This window comes from Colobus angolensis, unplaced genomic scaffold, assembly GCF_000951035.1.
Source record: "Colobus angolensis palliatus isolate OR3802 unplaced genomic scaffold, Cang.pa_1.0 Scaffold341, whole genome shotgun sequence".
Classification (NCBI taxonomy): domain Eukaryota; kingdom Metazoa; phylum Chordata; class Mammalia; order Primates; family Cercopithecidae; genus Colobus; species Colobus angolensis.
This window is the reverse complement of record NW_012116722.1, coordinates 1,029,498-1,034,509: the sequence shown is the minus strand read 5'-3', so window position 1 is coordinate 1,034,509 and position 5,012 is coordinate 1,029,498. Positions and strand designations below refer to the sequence as shown.

The 5,012-nt window shown below is 41.9% G+C and overlaps 1 protein-coding gene across 1 annotated transcript in view; it reads right to left on the bottom strand.

Moving 5' to 3' along the window:
* Positions 1-5,012, bottom strand: part of PDZD2 (PDZ domain containing 2) — a 438,467-nt gene that overhangs the window by 161,877 nt on the left and 271,578 nt on the right. The gene's annotated exons all lie outside the window — the stretch shown is intronic.

Sequence of the window (5,012 nt, the reverse complement as noted above, 5' to 3'; positions counted from 1 at the left end):
CCGGGAGGCGGAGCTTGCAGTGAGCTGAGATCCGGCCACTGCACTCCAGCCTGGGCGACACAGCAAGACTCCGTCTCAAAAAAAAAAAAAAAAAAAAAGATTGCAAATAAACAACCTAACTTTTGATCTGAAAGAACTGGGAGTGGGGAAAGAAAGAAATAAAAGAACAGAGCCCAAAGTTAGCAGAAGGAAGAAAATCATAAAGATCAGGGAAAGATAAATGAGAGACTAGAAAACAACACAAAGTGCCGGGCACAGTGGCTGACACCTGTAATGGCAGCAATTTGGAAGGCCGAGGCGGGGCAGATCACCTGAGGTCAGGAGTTCAAGACCAGCCTGGCCAACATGGTAAAACCCCATTTCTACTAAAAATACAAAAACTAGCTGGGCATGGTGGTGCATGCCTGTAATCCCTGCTACCCAGGAGGCTGAGGCAGGAGAGTCGCTGAAATCTGGGAGGCGGAGGATGCAGTGAGCCGAGATCATGCCACTGCACTCCAGCCTGGGAGACAGGCGAGACCAACTGCCATCCTCCTTTTCTTGCCAACCTTCTAATCTAGCACTCTAGAGGGTCACATGTGAATCATCCCAATGTCAGTGCGTAGGCTCGACTAGAAAGAAGCCTGTTTCAAAAAAGAAAGACAGGAAGTTTTCAAAAACATCTGTATCCCATTCTCGGCTCCTTGGTCCATTTCTTCCCAGCTCCTAGAGACAAGTCCTCTCTAGAAGTTCCACAGGGCACGGGGCTTGGGGATCCTCCAGTGCCCAACCCCCCAGGCATATAATTACACTCAATTTGGCACTTGAGAGAAAACTTTCTCAAATTGTTCCCTAGTGGGTTTTTGTTTGAGATGGAGCCTCTCTCTGTCGCTCAGGCTGGAGTGCAATGGCGCGATCGTGGCTCACTGCAACTTTCGCCTCCTGGATTCAAACAATTCTCCTGCCCCAAGCTTCCCGAGTAGCTGGGATTACAGGCAAGGCACGCACCACCACGCCCGGTTATTTATTTATTTTTTTTTTTGTATTTTTAGTAGAGACAGGGTTTCACTATGTTAGCCATGATGGTCGATCTCCTGACGTTGTGATCCGCCTGCCTCGGCCTCCCAAAGTGCTGGGATTACAGGTGTGAGCCACTGGGCCCGGTCCCCCTAGTGGCTTTTATGGGAACATAATGTCAAACAAGACTGTACACCTTGAAGAGGGTTCATAGTCCTTTTGTAACTTTGTGTCCCTGATTCTTCCAAAGCCAATGCATTTAATAATATAATTAAACGTTTTACTCTCTGCACTGAGCAGTAGTAATGAGGAATGGTAGAAAAATGCAGGGCATCAACCACAACAACAAATTGGCAATGCTATTCAAACCATAAGAAAATTTTACAAAAACACATTTAGACACGGAGACACGTTTTCTAAATAGGAATCACTGTGAAAAAAGCAGTTTAAAAATAATAATAGCTTCTATAATTTATCAGTGTTTACCATCATTAATGTACTATGGCAAGAACATTGAGGAAATCATGCAATTTGTAAATACATTCTTGTAAAAAAAAAAACTCATGGTGGAGAAGGAGACTGAGTAAAATGTCCAAGTTACTCCTTCACACCACTCGCAAAACCATTCCTGTCACTTTTTTTTTTTTTTTTTTTTTAAGAGACAGGGACAGTGTGTCTCACTCTGTCGCCCAGGCTGGAAGGCAGTGGCACGATCAAATCGCACTATAACCTTGAACTCCTGAACTCAAGTGATCCTTCTGCCTTAGCCTCCAGAACAGCTAGGACTATTAACATAGAGACACCATGCCTGGCTAATTTAAAAAAAATTTTTTTAGCCAAGGGCGGTGGCTCACACCTGTAATCCCAGCACTTTGGGAGGCCGAGGTGGGTGGATCATGAGGTCAAGAGATCGAGACCACCCCCGCCAACATGGTGAAACCCGCCTCTACTAAAAATACACAAATTAGCTGTATGTGGTGGCACATGCCTGTAGTCCCAGTTACTCAGGAGGCTGAGGCAGGAGAATCACTTGAACCCAGGCAGCAGAGGTTGCGGTGAGCCGAGATTGTGCCACAGCACTCCAGCCTGGCAACAGACTGAGACTCTCTCTCAAAAAAAAAAAATAAATAAAACAAAAAAATTATTTTTTTTTTTTAATTTTTTTTTTTTAAGAGACAGTGTGTTGCTATGTTGCCCAGGCTGATCTTGAACTCCTGGGTTCAAGCAATCCTCCCATCTTGGCCTCCTAAAGTGTTGGGATTACAAGTGAGAGCCACCATGCCAAGTCTCAACTTTTATTTTTTATGATGTATTAGCATACATCGGTTTAGTTTATTTTATTTTTTATGATGTATTAGCATACATCGGTTTAGTTTATCTTTTCCTTTATGACTTCCTGCACTGATAGTCTTACTTCAGGAGGTTTAACCACTTTAGATAATAAAAATATTGTTTTCTTCTAATATTTTCACAGATTTTATGTTTAGCTATTTTTATCTGGAATTTTGTGTATAGGAGTTAACTTTACACTTTTTTCCTAAAGTTTTAGGCAATTATTTCAATAAAGTTTACTAAACAGATGTTTATCTTCTGCTTTTGAAATACTTCCTTTCCATATATAAAATTTCCTGTCCTATATGGGCCATTTTGGGATTCCCTGTTCTGTTGCACTGGTCTATGTGTCAGTTCCTATGCCACACTATTTTAATTACTAGAACTTTAAAATACAGTTTGCTGTCTGGTGAGAACCCCTCTTTATTCTTATTTTTTTCTTTTTTTTTTTTTTGAGATGGAGTCTCACTCCATCTTGCTCATGCTGGAGTGCAATGGCATGATCTTGACTCACTGCAGCCTCTGCCTCCCAGGTTCAAACGATTGTCCTGTCTCAGCCTCCCGAGGAGCTGAGACTAACAGGCGCCTGCCACCACGCCAGGCTAATTATTTGTATTTTCAGTAGAGATGGGGTTTCACCATGTTGGCCAGGCTGGTCTCAAACTCCTGACCTCAGGTGATCCACCTGCCTCGGCCTCCCAAAGTGCTAGGAATACAGGCGCGAGCCACCGCAGCTGGGCTATTCTTCTTATTTTTCAAATATTTCTTATTCACTCACTTTCCCCTCTTTTATATGAATTTTAGTTACCTCTTCACGTTCCAAATAAATTCTTTTCAGATTTGATGGAAACTGTTATTTATTTATAGATAGGAAAGGAAGACAGTAGAATCTGGTGTCCTTAAAAGAATGTCTGCAGCGTCCACTTATTAGTTACAGGAACTATGGTTGTAGACACATAATCTGAACTACTGTTCTTTACTGAAGGATGCAGTAAGTTCAGGTTGGCCCCATTAAAAAGCAAACAAATAATTCACTTAGCCAGTCCTAGTGGTCAGTTTTGAATCTTGAAAGTACATCTTTACGCTGTAATCAGCATCCCACAAGTTTTCAATTGAGGTTCTGAAATCCAAGATTTTCTTTTAATGTTACTTTTACCAGATCATAAATCAAAGGTATACAGAGATTACAAATTCAGACATTCCCATCACATAATTATTTCAAATCACTCTCTGCTATGGTATCCCTTTCTCCACTCTAACCTGCATTTCAGAACGCAGTGTTTATGACATATCTCTTGGCATAGATATCTCAAAATTATTACCACAGACAGCGGAACAAGTCCAATTTTAAACTGAAAACAGTACTTAAAAAGAGTTTAATTCTGGCATCCCTATTTATGTAATAATTACGATTTAATAAAGACATAAAATAGTGACATTTTCTTTAGAGATACTGACCAGCTCTTTCTTTAAACAGAACAAAACCCAAAAAGGTTTAAACTTGTTTCAAAATGTAATGAGAGAGAGAAATAAGATCTGTATTCAAAATAGACAAAAAAATCTACGACAAAAACAAAAAATAGACAAAAATCTAGTGCTGATGCTTGCGGGCAAAGAAAAAGAAAACATACATACTCTTTTTCAAATACCTTACTTTTCATACTTTTTTTTCCAAAGCTTTAGGGAGATGACAGTCTAGCATGACTGGAATGCAGTGACCACATACACCAAGAGCAAAAGTTTCTTTGTCCAATTCACTGTATTTTTCTGACAGAAGGGGCACAAAACCTCTCTTTCATGAGATGCTACACCAACTTCTACCTGATGTAACAGCACCTTCTAAGAGCAAACAGATAAACCAACTGTGGCACATGTATACAAAGGAATACTATTCAGCAATGAAAAGGAATGGATTACTGAAACATCAAACAACATGGATTACTCAATCTATTATGCTAAGTGAAAGAAGATTCAAACGGCTACAAACTGTATGATTCTGCTGTGACTCAATGTTTGTGTCTCCCCAAATTCTTATGTTGAAACTTAATCCCCAATGTGATAGTATTAAGAGGTCGAGCCTTTGAGAGGTCATTTGGCCATGAGGTTAGAGAACTTTGTGAATCAGAGTAGAACGCTTACATAAGAAGCCTGAGGGCCAGGTGCCCTGGCTCAACCCTGTAGATCCAGTATTTTCAGAGGCTGAGGCAGGAGGATCACTTGAGCCCAGGAGTTTGAGTTCATTCTGGGCAACAAAGTAAGACCCTGTTTCTTAAAAAAAAATTTAAAATGGCCGGGCGCAGTGGCTCACGCTTGTAATCCCAGCACTTTGGGAGGCCAAGGTGACCGGATCATGAGGTCAGGAGACGAAGACCAGCCCGTGAAACCCCGTCGCTACTAGAAATACAAAAAATAAACTGGGTGTGGTGGCGGGCGCCTGTAGTCCCAAGCTACTCGGGAAGCTGAGGCAGGGCAATGGTGTGAACCTGGGAGGCGGAGCTTGCAGTGAGCCGAGATCGCGCCACTGCACTCCAGCCTGGGTGACAGAGTAAGACTCTGTCTCAAAAAAAAAAAAAAACCCTCAGAATTAGCTGGATGTGGTACTGTACACGTGTAATCCCGGCTACCGGGGAGGCTGTGGGTGGGAGGATCGCTTGAGTACAGAAGGTTGAGACTGCAGTGAGCTG